This window comes from Lygodium microphyllum, chromosome 6 (assembly GCF_053477565.2).
Source record: "Lygodium microphyllum isolate KBCC chromosome 6, Lygodium_microphyllum_v1.1.10, whole genome shotgun sequence".
In the NCBI taxonomy this organism is placed as follows: domain Eukaryota; kingdom Viridiplantae; phylum Streptophyta; class Polypodiopsida; order Schizaeales; family Lygodiaceae; genus Lygodium; species Lygodium microphyllum.
The window spans coordinates 75,896,453-75,919,982 of NC_141140.1; positions in this window are offsets into that span (position 1 = coordinate 75,896,453).

Here is a 23,530-nt window from a genome sequence, read left to right on the forward strand (position 1 = left end):
TTTCTTCTACTTCTTTCTTTTCAACGTCTCTGAATTCTGCTTTCATGCCACTGCACAGAGGAAGGTATTTGGATCTGAAGGTGTCAAAATGCATACCTTTGAGCATTGTAGTGGTGCCATCATCATAGTAATGCCAGATTTTGATGGTTTCAATAGTGTATGTTGTGAAGAACACTCTGTCTACCAACTTCCAGTGGGTTGCTAATTGAACAAACAGAAGATTATCAGTACACCAAGCATCCCATGTATCTTGCTGTTGAGCATCCACGAACAAATTCCAACTCTTTTCCTTCTTGTCTTTGTGAACCTCTACAGACCAAGACTCCTGAAGCTTCTTCACAATCTCCCACTTGATGATGTCCGGAAACTTCTCAATGAATGCCAAATCTTCCATGGATGGTCATTCTCTCTGTTTCTGCTCTTCAGTTTGTTCCCAAACAGTTTGCCACCAAGATGCAAGTTTCTGCTGCTTCAACAGGAAGAGGAAACTGTTCACCACATAGAGAATGCATCATGATGGTGATGTGTTTCCACCATTGTGGGATGAAATTCTTGTGGAAAGTGGCTTTGATTATGATAAATTCCAACTCTTCAGTGGAAGAAGGAACTTTACAAACATCCATTGAATTCTTCTCTTCTTGGCAATGCCATTTCCTTCATTTTCAGCCTCTTCTAGTGCTTGTGTTGATGGCAAGTTTTCCCGGCTGCGCACAAAAAACATGGAGCTCCAAGAGAAACACTAAGGAAAAGGGAATTCTCTTGCAAGAAAATATATCTTGTAACATCAACAAGCTTTTTTATTAGGGTTTATATGGTCACAATGAAGAAAAGAACACCAGGCACAACAAATCTTCATGCAGCATCATATAGATCTCCCACGGATTTGATAGAATCAACCATATTCTTCAATACCTTCACAAAATCCATCAATATAACAAAGAAAGCAAAGAAATATACCATATTTTAATGGAAATACATCACATAGTATTCATCTTCAATATCTTCATAGTCTTCTCTCTCAATCTCTCATATACAATCACTCAGTTTTAGTAGAATTGGCTATCTCTGACTCTCTCTCTCTCTCCATCAATAATACATCATATCCTCACTACAATATCTCATAATCACTCTCAATAATCCTTCTTAGGTCGTGGATACCCCTCCCAAGAGGTATGTCTGATATGAAGAGTCACCAGAGCCACTACAATGTCCTTTCGTAGCTCACCACTATCACTTCACTCCAGTCTTTACTTGTGCCTTCAGCAGCTACTTCTTTCACTTCTTTTAGCTCTTTTGTACTTGTATTAACCTCTTTCCAAGGCTAGAAAACTTTCCCAAGCTACACTCTCATCCAACAAAACACATATAGAAGCATACAGAAGGTCTACAGAAGCTCACCAGAAGCTCATCAGAGAGTTACATAAGGTCAACAAAAAGCATCAGAACCACATAACTCATACCAAAACCATTCCAAACCATCAAAAATCACTCAATAATATTTCAAACAATCTCAAACCCTTTTAATCAATACTCCATCCCTCCTTACAGAGAGAAAACAGAACAAAACAGATGCTCAACAGAACCAATCAGAACATATCAGAACATCATCAAAACTTCACATCTCTACTAATAAACATCATGAGCTTAATAAAATCATTCCAACCTATCCAAAACACTCTCAAACCACTTCCAAAACAATCAATAATCTCATAAAATCAACCATTCAGCTCTCAAAAACAACAAAAATCAGCCAAAAAATAGGTCATTTCAACACTCAACACGCATCCATAGCTCTGATACCATGTTGAGAGAGAGAGAGAGAGAGTACGAGAGAGATACTTCTAATTTGAACAAGTTCATGTATCAAATCATCACTTGTGCAAAGAATTCAATCAAGTATAAACAACTTATCTTCCTTTTTGTTGCTACGCATCCATAGCTTTGATACCATGTTGAGAGAGAGAGAGTATGAGAGAGATACACAAGACATGCTCCCAAAGAATTTTTCATATTGATGTAGAGTTAGTATATATAGGTGAGACCCAAGTCAAGTGAGAGATAATATATATAGTTGTAACATTCTAATCATCAAATGGAGTCACGAAACAATATGTTCCTGATTACATTAGGCTGACGTCGTCAGTCCTAGGGTTCCAAGTTCCATCTCGTAAGATTCTTAGGGACAAACCCTAGATCACTTTCCAAATATGTTTCACTATCCCTACATTCGGTGAATGTGGGCAAGTATTTAGGGTATAGGAGTTTCAGTTTTAGCAATATGTATGATTAGGTCACGTATTAATTCCTAGTGAATTTCTTGGAATTTAACTCATTCTAAACGAGTACTCTGCGGTTTAGGTGTTTAGGTTTATGCCAATTTGTTTAACTCTTGAAGATAATTACGTTATCATTTCCATAAACACATGACTCGTTGTCTACGCGTAAATTGATTTTCAACCCTAACTTATCAATTTAAGGTCAGGCATAGGTTAGGTTAATTCCAACTAATCTTCCTATAACTTGCGAACAAAATTCATGCTAAACAAGCAACCTTTTACTAATAATTTATGCAATTGACAAACGATAATTGCCTAGAGTTATGCATCATAAGAATCATTTCATGCTTTGCACTTTCCTAAGGATTCCTAACACTTCCCATGACGACTCATTGCGAAGAAGATATGGCTTAATAATGGGACATGCAGTTTATACTTCCATGTTTAAACAAAGTACGCTATGTTAATTTCATTTTTGTAAAAATGGACTAAATGCATATCAATTTTCTAAAGCATTTAAGACGAAAAATGCACCCTTATTTTCCAACAATTATCATCGCACGATTATAACAATACCAAATAAAAATTAGGAATGAAATCCTAGACTTGGGATGAGATGTCCACGTGGATGCTAGGTGAGATGTCCACGTGGATGCTAGGAGACGATCCTCTTGCAATTGCAGCTTAGGCTTTCTTAGGAGGCATCGCGAATGCAACCTTTCCATCGTGGATGCAACTTTGCAACTCCTTTTTGAAATTCCACCGTAGCTCCCTTTGCAATAACTTGCACTGTCCGTCGAAAGTGGTTTTAGAAGGCTTCCTCCTTGAATTAGGGATTTCGAAAAAGGGGTTGTTTCAAAATCTTTTGCGAATAAGGCCCATTAAAGCCATGGGAAAGGCTTAATGGCCTTATAAAGACTCACACGAACGGGGAATAAAAGGTGTGAAAACCCTTACGAGGGCTTTTGTATGGGGAAAGAAAAGTCTCAAAAAACCCTAAACACCCTAATTTCTCGTAAAAAAAAGGGTATAAAAAGGGCCTAAAAGGGGTATTTTTGCATGGAGAAAAAAAAAGAGACTAAGGGGCCCTTAGGGGGGATTTGAGATATGGGGGGAAGAATAAGGGTTTTTAAGGTAAGAGCTTTTGAGGGGGTGAGAAAGGGCCTAAGGGGTCCAAGGGGCAAATTTGAGGGGGGGGAGGAAAAGGGCTAAGGGGGGGGGGGAAATTCTAGGGGGAAAAAAGGGTAGCCTTAAAGGCTATGGGAAAGGGGGCCTAAGAGGGTCCTTAGGAGGTATTTAAAACCACGAGGGATAAAAAAGACCTTTAAAGGTCAAACTTTTTTTTGGGGGGGAAAGGGAGCTTCTGAAGCCCCCTTAGAAGCTTCTAGATGCCTCTACACGTGTGGGGGGGAGGGGGGGCGGGCTGACAGTCATCAGTCGGCCAACCGGTGTCTCGGGATGGGCTGGAGCGGGACCTCCACTCCACCTCTCCCTTTCACGGCAGCGGGACCTCTCTGGCTCGACAACAGATGCAGCAATGCATCCACTCTTCTCTCTCTACCTCACGGATTCAGAGTGTCTCCTCTCTTCTCTCCCTCACGCATTCCGAATGACGTATAGCTTCATGGCGGCCCTCTCTGTCCTTGCGCTTGCACTCCCCCCTCCCCCCATTTATATAGATAAGGGGAGGGGGATCCTCCCTCCCCTATGTGTCACTGGGCATGGCCACTAGCCTAAGCAAGCTCCAGTAAGGAGCTTGCCTACCATACTATTCCCCTCTTCCTCCAGCTCGACAGTCGGCTGGAGGAGAGGGAAAATTAAAAAAAATTACTTTTATCAACTAAATTATCCAAATCCATTTTATTGAGGTAGTTCACGCGTGCCTTTGGGATATTACATTCTCTCCCCCTTGGAGGAATCGAGATGTCCTTATCTTGAGATAAACTGGGAATATTGATGGTTGAGATTGCCTTCATTTATTCAAGTGGCATCCTCTTCGGGATAATCTTTCCACTAGACGAGGCATTCTCTCAGAGTTCTGGATCTCAGTTGTCTCTCCCTAACATCTAAGATCCTATCAGGCCTTAGTTCAAGGACTCCTTAACTAGCAATTACTACTTGTTGGTCATCAAGTACATGGTTAGGATTAGGTACATACTTTTTCAATAGTTTGATATGGAATACATTATGAACCTTTAGGTTCTCAGGGAGTTGCAGTTTATAAGCATTAGGTCCTAGGCACTTGAGGATCTTGTACAGTCCACAATATCTTGGACTTAGCTTCTTGCAATCTCCTAAGGATAGGGAACTCTTCTTAGGTCGTATGCGAATGAAGACCACGTCTCCTTCTTCGAAGACTATCTTGATGCTTCGACAGATTGAAGCAAAGTTTCGGCCATTGCTTTGAGTAGGAACAAAGTTGTTGATGTTATTAGTCCTTGCTTTCTTTCTTTGTCCCTGATTCTGACCTTGAACTCTCTTCATCTGAGGTCAGAATGCTCCTCTGTTCGGGTCATTATAAGACTAGGTTTTGTTACCCCTTGGTCTAGACTACACCTCCTGAATTATAGGCGCAGCTCGAATGAGTGCGCCTTGAAGATCTGATGGACGCATAGATTCGCGACAAGTATTTACCGGTGGATTTAAACCAACACAAAATTTGGACACCTACTGTGTCATGTCCATCTGTGGCGCATACTTTAAAAGTGAGACGAATTTAGAGTAGTATGCGTGAAGAGTGAGCTCTAGCTATTTTAGCTCGTAGAACTCATTCATTTTATGTGTACGATATTCAAGTGGTAAGATTCTTCCCTACACGGCTTTCTTTAGCTTCTCCCAGGTAACAGTTCTCTCCACGATCCCTTGATCCCTCCACCATTGCTTCCACCAAAGCCTGGCTTGGCCGGTGAGCTTCAGCTTGGCGAGCATAGCCTGATTGGCGGATGCAATACCAGCTACTTCGAAGTAATCCTCCATGGATTCAATCCAAATTTCAGCATCTGCTTGAATGGACCTGCCTCTCCCGTCAAATTTGGGCGGCTTAATCTACTTCAGAAGAAACTTCTTCTCTTGTATTACAGCAATACTTGATGTAGGAGGTGAACTAGGAACCTGTACGTGGGGTTGTGCCTGGATAAAGGTTTCTTAATGTTATTATACAATAATCGTTATTGATTTATATTACATCTTCAATTCTGCGATCAACTAAGCAATCTAACCACTTAACTTTTTATCAATTCTCATGCACAATCAGACATTGATAAAAAGAAGTATTATTTGCATTTATATGGGTACAGTCCTTTCGGAATACAACATTTCTTGCGATGATAAGCTAACTGTTACATTCAGTTTGGGGAGAACAATGTTGTATTACATTTATCTACAGGAACTGTATAATAGTATGGTTTTGGTTCATGGATCTTCAAGAATCAGTAAGTCATTGGAAGTTTGGGGTATCCTTTCCTTTGGAACCCATTCTTTTCATGGCCCCCCAACACTTTAATTTTGTCTCAGTGAGGATTACACGGGCTACTTCCTCATATACATATGAGTTCATCTCAACCCTTTGACCTCGAATATGTAAAATTGAGTTTACGTGAGCTTCCACAAAAATGAACAGCTTCATGACTTTCAAGTCTTCCAACTACTTGATCCTCTTTCAGTTGGTTTGTAGGTAAGCAAACTGATGGGCGGCTATATAGTAGATTCCTGAGGCACCCATCCATCTTTGTTCCATGTACAAAGGCGATGGATTATAGATTCGTTCTAGGATGTTCATCATCTCAACCCTTTGTTGATAATCAGGAGAATGCATCGTAGTCATAAACATGACTCGAAATACCAAGAACATGTTCCATGCTTCATAGTTCTGCAAGACAGCATTGGAAGTATGGAAATGTTTAGACAGTGACATTTTCTTTACTTTATCTTATTAAGATTTCATAAAAACAATTAGCTTGTTGGTTGGCTCTGATACCAACTGTAACGTGTCCACCTGTTATCTTCAGGACACGTCTTAGCAGTCCATCGGAAAGTATATCTAGAAGGCTCTGCCCAACACTCCCATGGAATGTTACAGGGTTTGCGATCTAGGACTTTCCGCGTCTACCACGTAGCGGAAGTATTCTGGTCGTTCCCACTTACGACCGACCTGAATTAGGGTTTTCCGTATTGGTCATTCCTAACGGCAATTAGCGTCGAACCCAAGCGAACTACTTTACACAGAAATGCTAGGTTCAAAGCAGATTCACGCTGCACTTCGTTCAAGGAGAATGGGAAATGAGAGGGATGCGAAGTTCAACCTCTCTGCCATAAGGCATAGGCCCATTCCATTCCCCTAAAACAACGTAAATCGGGTTTAGTTATAATTCTAGGTCAATGCTCTTGTTGTTCGTGTTTGTTAACGATCTTTTGATTGTCCATCATGATTTGAGAAAAGTTCTCGGCCAACCGGGACCACCCATCCATAGGACGGATGTATAGCCATATCCACCGCACTTTCCTCAGGTTGTTTTAATTATTTAATTACCTAACACATTTAGTTGGACATGTATCAATCAGCTTCCTTAATTAACCTGTTAGGCATTGGTTTCTTCATGTTATCATATCACTTGACATAGAAAAGCAATGTCAAACAAGTTTCTTTTTAACAGGTTATCATATTTATCATTGAAATACATAAAGTCTAGCCTGTAGGCTTATCCACAATCCGCCCGAAGGCTATCCAGCAATCCACAGGGATCACCAATCCAAGATTCCGCCCGTAGACTAGTATGCGGGCCTCGAGATCCAATCCGGAGTCATGTTAGCCTCTTGTGCAGGGCCCGAAAGGCAAGGGATTTACGGCCAGAGCCCCCCTTGGCACCCAAGCATCCTCTTGCTCCAAGTAGCGCTCAATAGAGAGACCTCTCGCGGCGGGTTCGGTCCACTTTCCTGGCGCAGTTAACAGCCCCCTTGGTTAGGGTCAAGCAGGTAGTCGGGGGTAATTGAAGCTACATCTCCCTTCAGGCCTTCAACCTGAAGTATTAGATATCCATTTATCTTTTAATTCATTTATCAAACAAAGCCAAACAGTGCTCTTAAATCTATAATAAGCACAAACATATCCATTGGTCGTTGTTGTTGGCAAACTGCTAAGGACTGAATCCTTCCTCTCGAATGCATTCAACACTCGATTTGGGATGACTTTCGACTTCACAAGATCCCCTATATCCTGGGTTAGGGCGTACCCTACTAACCCGACTTGGTCAAACCTTAAGTTCATAGATTATTTCGGTTTATCGACTGGTTCTCAATCTATGAGCTTTTTCCTTTTTACTTCTTTTGTGACTATGTTGCATGAAGTTCTTCCTTATCTTCACTCTTTTCTCCTTGGGTACTTCTTAGCTCCATTCCTTTGCAAAGCACCCACGTTCTTTGCATATAAAGCATGTAACCAAGAAGAGAGAATTCTACACTAACCAGCAACTCAATCCCATTAGGATCATTGATGCCAGGAGCCATATTCCACAGTGAAACAAGAGTCCTGCTTCACTTCTAGTTTCTTATATGATAATCTAGGCTATGGATCTTCAACCTTCATTAATCTCACTGGATTCATGATGCCAAAATTAGGCCTTTCCTATGCATGTATTTTTTGTCACTGTTGCATGTTACTTGACTCACAACATACATAATGTACAAGATAATCAAATTCATAAATTATGTATCTTTACAAAGCACCCATCTTCTTTGCATTTGAAGCATGTATCCAAGAAGAGGGAGAATTTGACATCGACCAATAACTCAATCCCATTAGGATAAAAAATCTGGAGCATGTCAAGGATCTTTTTCCTCTTATCCCAAAGTACAAGAGGTCACTTGCTCCACTAGTTGATATTATTGTAAGAACATAGAGTGCTCTACCTAGCACTTCTACTAGCACATTACTTCTTTATCTAGCAAAGTAGGAAGTCCATGAAAACTAGCCCATATTGGGCATTCAATTTGCAAGACCTCCTCAGGAATAAAATCATGATGCCATGGAAGCATGTAATTAAGGCTCACTTTAAGCCAAACAAGTGAACCCAAAACCCAATCTCTTTTTGCTTTAGATGAAAGCAAGATCCAAAATAATTCTAATGGCAAGAAAAGTAATGTGAGCACCACTCTGATCCATAGGTGAGCCAAAACAATCTAGCAAACTCATCATCAAGGGGGACCTTCCTTTAAAATACATGTACATGTTGCATAGAGAATACTTAGCATTGCTTTGCCGAATGCATGGCAACAAGGATACCACTCCTGCACATAGCACTTGCTCCCCAAATTCTATTGTGACTCTCTTTTAATTGTCATTGAAACATTTTTTGTCACCCCACATCTTCTTCTCTAGTTCTTCCATGTTTATGCTAGCAACGACAATGTTAGCATAATCCATCTCCATCCCATTGTCTTGCTTCTATTGCTTTATGTTAGTGCTATGTGTTCCATCATCTCTTACTCCTTGTTCACTCCCTGAATATGCTAGATGCATGAAAGTGGGAGTATATGCCACATGTTGGTAGGAAATGTTGCTTTTTTAATGAGCTTAATACAACTACTCTATTTAATAGACCATGTGCCATGACTATCTATTGAGAGCTCCCCTCTTCAAGTTTCCACATACTCAAGAGGTTCTATGTCTTTCATTTAAGGAAAAGGCTATTACAATTTGAACTGTTTCTATTTGACTAATGGATGGATATGCTCCTTGTTTGTAAGGGGCTCAAATAACTTTTGATAACTATTTGTGCTTGTATGGATGCTAGGTATATCCCACACTTCAGGGGGATTTGAGGGGAATTTCAAGATTTAGAGCCATGGCATTGAGTTGAATTGAATGAGATTCTTCTTTGTTTTAATGTGACAAGGAAATATTTATATTGTTAAAAATGATATTTTATTTATGGATGTGTAAACTATTTGTGCTATGTGAGTAAGAAGGAAAGTTATCAAAATGCACAAATGTATCTTATAGCACATGTACATTTTGGATGCATACAAACATATCCATTACAAGTGTGTATCGACATTGTCTTATTTGAGATTGACTACATGGTTGATGGTTAGGCTTATCAATTGTGATGTATATTACTTAACATGACTATATAAACATGACTATGTTAGATATTCTATACAAATTTGTTTTGATTTACTATGCATGCACATTATCCTATGATCCATAGCTTCATAATTTTATACAATAAACATGGCTATATTAGGTGATATATAGAAATTTGCTTTACTTTACCATATAGACACTTATTTTACTAGTTATAGTTTTACATCTATCTAGTAAAATTAAAAACCTAATTCCAATTAAAAAAACCCTAGTTACTAACTTGAAAAAAATGTGTATTTACTAGTTATAAGGCTATTTGCCATCTAGTTTAGTGTCTAAAGTTCGTTATGTTCCTGAAATCGCAGACAGATTTGGCAGAGGTGGCAGCTATCTTAACTGTGATTACGGCTGCCGGATGGCGTCTCCCGTTGATGAAAAGATTGCGGCTTGCTCAACAATCATCAATATGGCGGCATATTTTTGAAGAGCAAGGATGGCATTTGACGATAGCTTTGACGATGAAGACGGCTAAGGTGTCGACATAATTTGGATCGCATGTACAGGCAGTGGCATTTCTTCTAAACGCAAATATGATACGGTGTTGCTAACGATGGGTAGAAAGGATGACTATTGCAAAAGGTGATATGCGGCATAATCTGGAGTACAGGTATAATATGGTGGCGTGAAATGATTACCGCAGTCAATTGGGCATTAATAACGCAGATGGCAGGCAGCATGATTCGACGGGTTACGAGCCATAATGGCGATTTGTTAGACAAAACAGTGTATGACATGCAATGTGGCGGTCTGATTGGTCAATGAAAGGCGGCGTGTAAGCCGTGTAGGTAGTTGATGAGGCAGGTGGCTTTGACGAGATGGTGGCATAATCCAAATCGCAGTAAGAGATGGTGGGCCGATTAATGACTGGGGATCGAAGAAGACAGGCGGCGATTTGAACGCGATGTTATTTGCTAAAGGCATGAAAAGCCAAAATCATACTCATCATGAGAGAGAATGAAAAACTATATAAGGAGGTAAGAGAGTAGTTTAAGGGCCTTTCCCCTCAAATACTATTGTATCATGTGAGAGGAGAGTGGAGAGCCGCATGCGGGAGTGTGAACTCTTGTCGTGCTAGTTGTGAAGTCGGAGAATTTGGATGTCAAAACACCGAGAGATAGCCCAAGGTTATTAAGGTATGAAATTTCCATGATGTTGGATTTGTCTTCAAAGATTATTTTGAATTTTGTGCAAAGTATTGTTGTTTTTTGAACTTTGTGGGTGTTTGAGTGATGCTCTACCCAAATTCGAGATTTAGTTGTTTGAGCTACGAGAGCATTGTTTGGCATTTGGTTCTCTATGTGATTTATGTGGTGTTTATCGAAATATTAATTTTTTTTGTATTGTGTTGTGCATTCGACAAAGTCAATTTCCCCCAACCGACACTCCTTAACATCTTGTTATCGGGTTGTGAGTGAGGCTTGCTCTCGATCACCACTCACGTAATAACATCTCATCCCAAGAAGGAGAACACCTATTGTAGCCAGTTAGAAGAGTTTATGGGCGTCTGATGGATGGAGTGCCTGAGCCAATCCACCACTTGGAAGGCATTACTCAGTGCCTGAGTCAATACCAGAGGAGACACGTAGCCTTTCAAACTTTCCTACAATCTTGGAGCCTGAGATGGAGGCAATGATCAATGCATTGATGCCCATGGATGTCGAGACATCTACTCCACTTAGAGAGGAGGCATCCATACCATTATATGATGTGTGCCGAGTATCTCACCTGAAGATGCTACTTGCACTCTTAAGTGTGCAAGCAAAATATGGGTGGAGCAATGCGAGTGTGATCAAGTTATTCAAGTACCTTCTACGTATGCTTCGTTGATCTCTTTTCGGCATCATTATAAAAAACAATTGTGCTTTTTCAGGGTGTTTTATGATTTCTTTTCAGGTTGCTAAAGTATCATATATTACCACTTGCAAATACCATGCTTGAGTCTCGTGATGATGCACGACATATTTTACGAAAGCTTGGTATGGATACCATGCTTAAGTCCCGTGATGATGTACGACATATTTTACGAAAGCTTGGCATGGACTACAACAACATCCATGCATGTGTCAATGATTGCGTGTTGTTTCGAGGAGAATACGAGACTATAGAGACATGTCCAAGTGTGGTGCTCACAGGTATCAACAAGACTTGCAAGGGTAAACCATCCCCAAAAAATTTCTTAGACATTTTTCACTTATCCCCCGTATACATCATGTGTTTCGTATGTCAGGCATGGCGAGCTTGACAACATGGCATGAGCAAAATAGATCCGCAAATGGAGTCCAACGAATATCAGTGGATTCACGTGCATGGAGGCACATTGACTCTACCTTTCTAGGCTTTGGACAAGAGCCAAGGAATCTTAGCCTTGGTCTTGCTATGGATGGAGTGAAACCATTCGGTCTCCGCTCAACTTCTTATAGTGTGTGGCCTGTAATCCTTGTTAACTACAACATCCCACCATGGCTTTCTACGAAGAAAGGAAACCTCATCCTTAGCTTGCTCATTCCTAGCCGCTACAAATTCAAGAATACAGAAGTGTATCTCCATCCATTAGTTGATGAGCTTAAGATTTTTGGGAGGAGGGGGTCACCGTGGAAGATATGAGCAAGTGTGATGGTCATTGGTCGAGCCATTGTCATGTAGACCATGCATGACTTTCCGAGATTTTGGGAGTGCTCAAATAAGTAGTCTTCCGTTCTCATTAGTATTCAGAGAGGATAGAGGTGTTGGCATAGGTATGATTACCTCAGGTTATCATGCATGTCCATTGTGTAAACTCTCGAAGTCACCGACCATGAAGAAGATGGTATATCAATGACTTGTCGCTTTCTTGCTAGAGGCTCATGAACTAAGGGAAGGTTTTCTTGGATGACCTCCAATGCGAATGAATGCCCAAAGTTGCTATGAGTTGAAAATATTCCACACAAAGTCAGATCCAAACACAATGCCATGGTTCTCAATTTTCTAGGAGTTGCCACATTGAATCTACTTACAGATCAACCACTTGTTCGATCCTATGCATATTTTCAAGAATGTGGGCAGCTTACTGTGGGACTACATCACACGAAAGAGAGACACTGCAGGGGCATGAATGGATTTGAAAAAGGTAGACAAGATGGAGGTGCTTTGGTAGCCGCAATCAAGTGGTGATGGTCACTTGCAACTACCTCGCACCTTGGGTTTTTTCCACTAAAGAAGAGCGCTTTGTGAAGCAAATTATCAAGTCTATCCGGACTCTGACGAGTATGATGTGTTTTCTCAGATCCACGATTTCTAAAGACGATCCGCTATCAGGGTTAAAATCCCATGATTGGCATAAGATATGTCATGTTTGTACTACGAATGGATTGTAAGTGGCTTGTATATTTTGCTATTTGGAGTGTAGTCATTGTTCATAATGCTTTTTTATTTGTGGCAGCTTGTACTACCGATCGCGATCACACAATGCTTTACTCTAGAAATATGCCCTGATGCTAAGAGAGAAAGAGCCCTGGAAGGAGATCTTATGCTAGTGAGCTTCTCATCAAGTGACTCTTCTAGATAAAATTTCCGTCGAGCAAAGCACCGCTACAATGGCTACCTCGTTGCTTGCAGGATCAGGAGTTACCCACGACCCCAAGAGCCAATCCAAAATCCCTGTAGTTGCGATGTAGCTAGAAATATACCAGCTAGACAATGATCCCTACAGCTTCATAGAGCAGTTTGAGAAGGTCTATGAAGCCAATGGCCTCACCCATTTTGCTCAATGATAACAAGTCTTTGGTCTATGCTTAGGCGATGGAGGCTGAAAATGAAGGAAATGGCATGGCCAAGAAGAGAAGAATTCAATGGATGTTTGTAAAGTTCCTTCTTCCACTGAAGAGTTGGAGTTTCTCATAATCAAAGCCACTTTCCACAAGAAGTTCATCCCACAATGGCGGAAACACATCACCATCATGATGCATGCTCTATGTAGTGGACAATTTTCTCTTCCTGTTGAAGCAGCAGAAACTTGCATCTTGGTGGCAAACTGTTTGGGAACAAACTGAAGAGCAGAAACAGAGAGAATGACCATACATGGAAGATTTGGCATTCATTGAGAAGTTTCCAGACATCATCAAGTGGGAGATTGTGAAGAAGCTTCAGGAGTCTTGGTCTGTGGAGGTTCACAAAGACAAGAAGGAAAAGAGTTGGAATTTGTTCGTGGATGCTCAACAGCAAGATATGTGGGATGCTTGGTGCACTGATAATCTTCTGTTTGTTCAATTAGCAACCCACTGGAAGTTGGTAGACAGAGTGTTTTTCACAACCTACACTGTTGAAACCATCAGAAGCTGGCATTACTATAATGATGGCACCACCACAATGCTCAGACGTATGCATTTTGACACCTTCAGAACCAAATACCTTCCTCTGTGTAGTGGCATGAAAGCAGAATTCAGGAACGTTGAAAAGAAAGAAGTAGAAGAAATGTTGGCAAGAGAGTCCTCCAGAGATTGAAGCCTTCTATTAACCCTCTGTGGAACACTAACAACATAGTGGAGCCAACCCCCTGATGAATGATGCAATAAAGAGGCAAGCGTTAGAACGAGTCCAGAGGTACGTGAGAAGAGAGAAAGCAAAAATCAAAGCTGAGAATGAGCTCACAGCAGAAGCCGCCTTTGACGCCCTTGCAGAACTCTTTACAGAAGCCCCAATGGCACATCAAGCCCTTCCTCCTCCTGCTGGAGGTCCACTTCCAAGCCAGATCCGTCCAGGAAATATTGATGACAGGCCAACGAATGTAGTTCCATTGCCAGTTTTTAAGGGAGAGTACAATGAAGACCCTGATCTTCATGTAGCAGAGTTTATGGTAGCATGTGTGGCTAACAATGCCAAAACCCCTGAGCATTGGTTAGCAATATTCCCCGCCACTTTTAAGGACGCGGCGTTTCAGTGGTATGAGAGACAAGCAGTAGGAACTTTTGGCACATGGGACGACCTAATGTTGGCCTTCCTCACTAAATTCAGGCATGAAGGTTTTGAAGAGCGGATGCGAGAGGAATTTATGAACCTAAGTCAGTCCTCTGGAGAAAGAGTAGAAGCTTATGTCTCACGAATGGAATCCATCTTGAAGAGATGGACTAACCATAATCTAGATGATGGCATTCAGAAGGGGGTGTTTCTCAGAGGATTACAACCAGAAGTCCGTAAGTTTGTGGAGCTGCAAAGACCAGCCACACTGCAAGCTGCAACAGAACGTGCAAGACTGTACGATGAAGTGGAAGCTAGATTGGCGATGAATCCAGGAAGAGGAGTCCTACCTCCTCTGATGCCAGGAATGATGTACCCACCAAATGCAGTCCCAGGGATAGTCCCCTACCCCTACCAATAGATGCCCTCAGTATCACAGTACAGTGCACCAAATCCACAGTGGCCACAATCAATGCCTCAAATGATGGTTCAACCACAACAACAATGGTCCCAACCAATTTCCCCAATGCCAAATCAGCAGCAACAGTGGAACCCTACCAACTGGAGCCAACAGCCAATAGTTCAAACAGGAGCTCTGAATCAGAATCAGAACAGAGATCCCTCTGCACCAGCCCAACCTGTTTATGCAGTGATTACAGAGACTCCTCAAAACCCTCCTGCCAGTACCTCAGGAGGAGAAAGCTTGAAGGATTATTTATCCAACTCAGTTGCAAATATTAAAAAGGAGTTTATGGATGTGATTACAGAGTAGCTACAGACGCTGAAAGTGAATACCGCTAGCATATCCAATGTGGCAGGAGCAGGAAGAGATGTGATGCGGTCAAATACTTAGTGTGGTAAGTGTCATCAAGCAGGTCATTTAGCAACTGAATGTACACAAAAACCAACCATCCCTGGAGCCTTCTGTTCCTATTGTTTGCGGAAGAACCATACAGAGGACATTTACTCTCTGAAGGAGATGCATGATAGGAGAAGGAAGGAAGAAGACGCATGATTCAACTTGCTGGAATCCAAAATGATAACACAGGATATTGGACCCAAGCCTAGAGATTTTGGTCCTAATTTCGGACCTAGAAGGTTTCCATCCCAAAGTTACAGAGGAAGACACTCTGGCGGTGGTCAGAGATCAGAAGTGGAGTGTTACAGATGTGGAGAAAAGGGACACATCTCACCAAATTGTCCAAATCCCAGAAGGTCAGTGGATTATAAGCCCTTATGCAGTCATTGCAAAGGAGAAGGCCACACTGTAAAAGATTATCCAAGCCTAGCCCCAGTGAAAAACAGTGCTACTGATAGTCCGGCCAAGGCTCAAGAGCCTATCTCCAATTTAGTGGAATTGAAAGTTGCTACCATCACGCGTGCAAACCACCTATCCAGAAAGAAAATAATCCTCCTGCCAGAACAGTGAAGTTCAATCTTCCACCAGAAGAACAGAACAGAACAGAGCTTGATAGTGCCATACAGAGCACTACAGTGCCATAGAGAGTTACAGAGACAGTTCCAGAGACAGGACCAGAAATCCAGGAGATAGAAGAGGAGGAGGTGCCACCAGTGACAGAAGAAGTTCCCATGATGCCCCTATTAGAAGAAACAAGGAAAATGAAAATGGGTGTTGCCCCATTCCCTAATCGGTTAGAGAAACCAGTGGATCCTATTAAGGAATACGATCTGGTCAGAGATCTAGATACCTTTAAACCAAACCTCACATTCCGACAATTATTGATATTGTCTCCCAGTTGCCGAAAAATGTTCAAAAGTATACTGATAAGAAGACGTGCATTAAGGATTGCTCCCTCAACAGCAACAAAGTCCAACAAAGCTCCAGAGCCTGTAAAAGAAGTGGATGTGGCTAACGCCTTCCTAGATCCGGGTACTCCAGAGACTAGCGTGTGGATGGAAGGCTGCTTCATTCCAAATGCACTGATTGATGGAGGTTCATCAGTGAACATTATGATGGATGTGACAATGAAGGATCTAGGCCTACAAGGTGTGCAACCCACCCAATGGCTCATCAGACTGGCGGATCAGAGCAGAATTAAGCCTTTGGGCATTCTCCCATATGTGAAGACTACAGTGGCCGAAAAAGATTATTGACTAACCTATCTGGTGGTGAAGCCAAACTCTTATGGTACATCCTATCCTCTGTTACTGGGAAAACCATGGCTTTTTGAAGCCAGAGCAAGGACGGATTGGTTCAAAGGAACCTTGACCTTGGGTAGAGGACCCAACAAAGTGGTGTTGAAGCTATATGGTGCTCAAAAAGGACATGGATCCACCTCCTTGGAATTATCTTCTGACTCCCCTAATGAGGCTACAGATGGAACATCAACAGACGAAGATGCTGTCAACAGATCCTTCCCAAGAAAACAATGGCACGTTCCTTAATAGTGGATACTGTAAGCCGACTCCCAAAAGATGCAAAGCCATTGTCAATGGGAGAATACTTCCTGCCTGAACCAGGAATGACTTCTAAAATCACTTCTGACAGTGAGATAGAAGCATGGATGTACTGCTCTCCCTGTTACATGGCCATAGCAGAGTTAGAGACAGAGGCAGAAGAGGAAACAGAGAACCTGTCCTTCTCTTACAGAGCTCCTACAGAGACAGAGACAGAGACAGAGATAGAAGTAGAGACAGAAGCAGAGACAGAAGAGGATGGATATGATATAGACGAAGAAGGTTATGAAAGTGAGCCAAAAGAGTCTATTCCACCCGAAGAGGATACATTTGGAGAAGAAGTTTCAGAAGCATCACAAGCAGACGAGCTCATGCTGTGGGACAGAATGGCGATGGTACCATTTGGTCTGGTAAACGGATCTTCTCATATGCAAAATCTTTTTAAGAAATGGATTAAGAAGAAGTCGTCTTTCAGCAGTGGCTTATGCCGTCCTCAACCATCCTTGCCAAAGAAAGATGATGATGATGCACCGTGCCAACAAGCACCAGTCCTACAAACCCAACAGGCATCAGAGGGTCCTTGTTATGTGACGTTCTTGGATGTGTCATAAGAAGATGAGTCTTCAAGCCAGGAGGTAACTAATTGTGAAACCAAACCCGAAACGGCTCTAATCCCATTTCAAGATCTTAAGAAGCACCTTAAGTCTCCATCAAAAGACGAAGTTGGTTCTAGTGGGACATCCGAAGAGGACATCACTCCTTTGAAGGAGTCGGATCTGTACCCAGAAGCAGTCCGCGGGACCTTCATCCATGAAGTAGAAGGTGAAAGGAAGTTAACCTTTGTGGATGCAGATGGCACTGAACGCCACTTGAAGATGGGTAGCAGCCTCCCAGAAGAAGAGTTGTCAACCTTGTACAACTTGTTGAAAGAGAATTTGGACATGTTTGCTTGGTCCTACAAAGACCTAAAGGGGATTGATCCCACAATATGTCAGCATCATATTGACTTGGAGCCTGATGCCAAGCCAGTACGGCAACGACAGAGGCGAATGAACCCGAATTATTCCACATTGGTGAAAGTAGAGCTGCTGAAGCTTCTGGAAGCCGAGTTCATCTATCCAGTGGCAAATAGTGAATGGGTTTCATCCATCGTGGTTGTACCCAAGAAGAATGGCAAATTGCGAATATGTGTGGATTTCCGCAAGTTGAATTCCAAGACCAAGAAGGATCACTTCCCAATCCCTTTCACAGACCAACTGTTGGACACAGTGGCAGGACATGAGCTTTATTCCCTTCTAGATGGATTCAGTGGATACAACCAAGTGCAGATCGCAGAAGAAGACCAATCCAAAACAACCTTCACCACAGAATGGGGGACCTACGCTTACCGAATGATGCCGTTTGGACTCTGTAATGCCCCTGCTACTTTCCAGCGAGTCATGATGGCCGCATTCCAAAATCATCTGCATGACTTTATTGAGGTATATTTGGATGACTTCTGTGTCTATAGTTTGATCCGAGAACACTGGGGACACCTGGAACAATGCTTTGATTGATGCCGGGAGTATGGGATTTCCCTCAACCCCGACAAATGCATCTTTGGGGTCTCTTCTAGAGTTCTGTTGGGCCACATTGTCTTTGCACAAGGGATATCAACAGACCCTGCAAAGATCGAAAAGATTGCAGCTTTGACAGCACCCACCAACCTCAAACAGTTGAGGGGATTCCTAGGCCATGTGGGTTACTACAGAAGGTTCATAGCCCATTTTGCAACAAAGGCAACCTCCTTGCACAAGATTCTGAGGAAAGATGCAGAGTTTACTTGGACGGAAGAATGTGACAAAGCCTTCAACACTCTGAAGCAGTGTCTCATTGAGGGACCCATTCTTCAATCTCCTGATTGGACGAAAGAGTTTCATGTACACACTGATGCATCAATTGAAGGCTTAGGCGCAGATCTTTGCCAAAAGGGCTCCTCGAAGCTGGATCAACCGATCTATTATGCAAGCCGAAAAGTCACTTATAGGGAATGGAACTATACAGTGACAGAGCTGGAGTGCTTGGCAATGGTGTTTGCACTGGAGAAGTTTCGCCACTATCTCCTATCTACCCACTTTAAATTTTATGTGGATCATGAGGCCCTATCCTTCCTAATGAACAAAGCAGACGTGAAAGGACGAATGATGAGATGACTCCTTCTATTCCAGGAGTTCGACTTTGAGGTGATTACTAAGCCTGGTCGTTCTCATGTTCTGGCTGATCATCTGTCGCGTATCCCACAAATTGCAGACGAGGAGCAGGATAATCCAGACCTCCCTGATGCTTCTCTATTCTTGGTAGAAATCGTAACTCCCTGGTATGCAGACATTGCCAATCTGCTGGCAACCCAATAGTATCCTCCTGGAATTTCTAGTCGAGAGAGGAAGAAGCTTATGCTGGAATCAACCCCCTATACCCTGTAAGCCAGTGCACTGTACAAGAAAGGCAAAGATGAAGTGCTTCGAAGATGTGTTGCAGGAGATGAGATTGGGATTGTTCTGAAGGCTTGCCATGACGAGCCATGTGGAGGCCACTTTGCAGGAGAAGCCACAGCCAGGAAGGCTCTGCTAGCATGTTACTGGTGGCCTACCATTCACAAGGATGCCTATGATTACTGTAAAAGATGTGATGCTTGTCAGAGGATGGGGAAACCTACTAAAACAAATGCTATGCCACTACAACCTATCCTTCCTTTGAAGCCGTTCGAGAAGTGGGGCATCGACTTCGTAGGTCCAATCGATCCTCCTACCAGAAGGAAATAGAACCGATACATCCTCGTATGTACGGATTATGTCACAAAGTGGTGTGAAGCTAAAGCCCTAAAGCGAGACGATGGTAACAGCGTAGCCCTGTTCATGTACGAGAATATCATCACCCGTTTTGGCAGTCCCTTAGAGCTAGTAAGTGATAGAGGCACTCGTTTCATTAATAAAGTCATGGAAGAGTTGACAGAGTTGTATAAGATCCGCCATCGCAAGTCCACTCCTTATTACCCCAGAGCCAACGGCCAAGTCGAAGTCACGAATCGCATCCTCTGCTCGATTCTGATAAGAACGATTGCCGCACATCCTCGTGACTGGGACGATCGATTTACAGAGGCCCTCTAGCGTACAGAACCTCCTATAAAGCAGCAACAGGACAGACACCCTTCCAGCTGGTGTATGGTACAGAAGCTATTTTCCCTGTTGAACTGGAATTACCCTCTTTGAGAGTGGCTATCAAAGAGCGTTTGGGGAACGATGATTCACTGCAACGTCGTCTCCTGCACTTGGAATGTTTGGACGAAATTCGCAGGATGGCTCTACGTGCATGGAAGCCACGCAAGCTCGACGCAAGGCTTACCATGATAGCTTCATCAAGCACAAGGAGTTCAAAGAAGGTGATTTGGTCCTAGCCTATGATTCACGATTTGGCAAGTTTCCTGGTAAGCTCCAACAGCGGTGGATGGGCCCATATAAGGTACTTGCCGTCAACCCTAATGGCTCTGTCAAAGTGCAGACCGTTGATGCCTATGATGATCCCTTTCTAATCAATGGATATCGCCTGAAGAAGTATTTTCCTCCTTGGGGATCTTGACAATTATGGTCACCTGATCCTTTCCCTCGTTGGCGCGGCACTGTACTTTTTACGATGCTAATTCTGATAGCCGTTCTTCAACCACTTCTGATGAGATGGACGCAACCCTCTGTCCCCTCAACCCCACCGTCCAGCCTTGATCTCTTATCCTCTATTTTCCACCAGCGACGGTGGCAAGGTTGGTTTTGATACATGGTCTTTCTACCATCCCCTTGCTTAATTCAAAGGAAAAAAAAAAAGAAAAAAAAAATACACATCGGTCATGGGAGAAAAGGACTTAGGTCTCTGTCAGGCCGACCTATTCTTCGAGAAAAGGTGGAAACACCCTCAGGAATAAGGGAAAACAAAGAAAAAAAAAGAAAAAAAAAAGAAAAGAAAAACAAATCTGTTATGAGAGAAAAGGAAGCAATTCCCAGTCATAGCAGGCCTCGTTCCAAGAAAAGGTGGCAAACACCCTTGGGTGAGAAGCTGGCTGTGGACAAGGTGGCAACACCCAGCAGTCCAGAAAGTGGATTCATTAATGGATATTTCCAGGATCCAGTTCCGAAGCTGCCTCCCTTGGTACGCTATGTCCTGGGTCTCTCTACAGAGCGTCTAACTGTCCTCTAGCAGACGACATGTTCTTATCCAACACAATGTTCGATTTGATGGCTACCTCCCTGGGTACGCCTCTTCAACAATTGATGACGTGATCTTCATCGATAAACAATCGAGTGACGTGAGCTTTCATCCTAACCGGATGGGGACGTGAGTATGGTTGCCCTTTGTAATTATCAACAGAGAGTGAGACAGAGGGTGGGCCGAGAGACCAATCTTTTCCTTTCAAATCAAATGAGAGGTGAGAAGTGTGAATGAAGTGTTGCACGCACGGGATGGGCCTCTCAATGCACAAAGCACAATTTGTTTCTGTGCACTGCACCATAAGGCTCCCTGGCCTTCTTTCTCGCACCGTATGCCAGCACAGGGCAGGATGCACAGTTGTACCATCAAATGCGCACAAGGTATACAACCTTTGCACAAGTGATCATGAGGATTACATCAATGGGTTTGAGGACATGGTTGCCCTCTTGTATCTATCAACAGAGCGTGAGACAGAGGGTGGGCTGAGTGTGACTGGAGTTTCTTCAATCAATTACCGAGAGGTGAGATTGAGGGACGTTACGACACTTGGAGTCAGGTATGTTCCCTATTTCCCTATGCACCCATGGGATGGGTCTCTGCTGTCATCACAGGACACGTCACCCTGTTCTGTACATTGCATTGTAAGGGTCCCTTGCCTTCCTCTTTGCACTTATGCCAGACGGGTTTGACACACTAATGCACCATCAACTGTGCACCCTGGCATACTCTCCCTGCACCATTCCCCTGTCGATTTCTAAACTAGGTACAAGATATGGGTTTCAATCCTTATTCCTCAAGTGATATTATTCATGGGGCAAGTGACAGTTCTTTCATTCCATTTGAGTGACTGTGAGTTGAGTGTAGTATCTCTTATCATCGACAAATTTTCAGCGATTCCTTCCACCAATTACCTCCTTGGGTGCTACGACGTGGTCCCTGCCATGAAGGATGTGTGCCGAGAAGATACCTTGGTACTTCCAGCACTCGACAACAACACCGAATGTGCCATCGACAATCAACCTTAATCCCCGACAACATGGGCCAAGTTTTTCTAACCCTACAACTTCTGTTTCTCAGTGACGTTCATGTTTTAAGTGTGGGGACATTAGTGGATGGTCTGTTATGTGGTCCTAGGTCCGTGTTGTTCGGTTAACCCTATCCGTCAAGGTCTCAAGTGTGGGGACGCGTCCCTACGCATCTACATTGCACACCCCTCTGCATATGCCTCAACCTGCTAATGCCTCTATGCCATGACTTGCTTTTACGTTGATGGGGTCCCTTCCCACCCAAGGTTCATTTTCCACCCACCCTTGGGGCTGTTCCCTTGCAGTTTTCCTTCATTCCCTGATTTTGAGGTCCTACCATGTGAACGCACCCTACGTTCATTGAAGTCCAAATCCAACCTTATATCCCTGTTTCTCTCTCTAAACTGACCATTTTTCCTTTTTACTTACCCTTGTTCCGGTGCACGGTTTTTAAGTTATTAATTTTTGAAATATTTTACGTAAATTAGCCGGTTTTCCATATGAACGTACTTTGCTTGCTTCGGAACCGTGATCTGACATCATAGCCTTGACAACCACTTTTCCCGTGACATTTTTCCTTTTTACTCCGAGTCATTTCAATGCACGGTTTGTTCAATATTAATTTTTCGGTTTTTTAAGACTTTTTCGTGTGTCTTTTTTACATTTTTCCATGTGAACCTGCCCTGTTTGCATCGGAATTCCAATTTGATTTGACACCGTGTCCCCTCTGCCTTACCCCACCTTTCTCCTTTTTCCTCCACCCTCTTTTGCCTTCTGGATTTTTAATTATTAATTTTTCAATGCGTTTTCGGACGTATTTTTGGTTTTTTTGCATGTGAACCCCTCCTACTTCAACCAGAATTGCATTTTAACGTGACAACCCTGTGCCACTCCTTCCTGCGGACATTTTTCCTTCTTATTGCATGTCCTTCCGGCGCACGGTTCGTCCCATATTAATTTCTGATCCCATTTTCGGGTCTGTTTTTTGGGTTTTTCCCACGTGAATGTGTCTTATCTCAGTCAGAACTATGTTTTGATGTGATAGGATTGTCGAGCATGTTTTTCTACACATTTTTCCTTTTTCCTGCACCTTGTTTCGATGCACGGATCTTTCGATATTAATTTTTAATTGAGTTTTTTAATCCATTTTTTGTGTTTTTTGCACATGACCGTCCTTTACTCCCCCCGGAACCTCTATTGCACATTTTTCCTGTCATCCCCCTGTCGTCCTGCCCACTTTTTGTTTTTATGCCATTTCGTTTTGACGTCCCGATTGAGAATTATTAATTTTTCTTTATTTTTCTGTGTTTTCGCGCGCCCCGTCCCGCACGTGAACGCGGCCGTTTTCGATTTTACGCGTCTTAACGCGCCCCATCGCATCCGCATGCCTTGTCCCTACATCCGGGCGCCCTTTCACTCCCGTCACGGTAAATTTTTTTTACCCCCGCCCCGCGCACACGCGCGGGACGGGGGGGTACGCCTCTCCTTTATGGGCCCCCCCC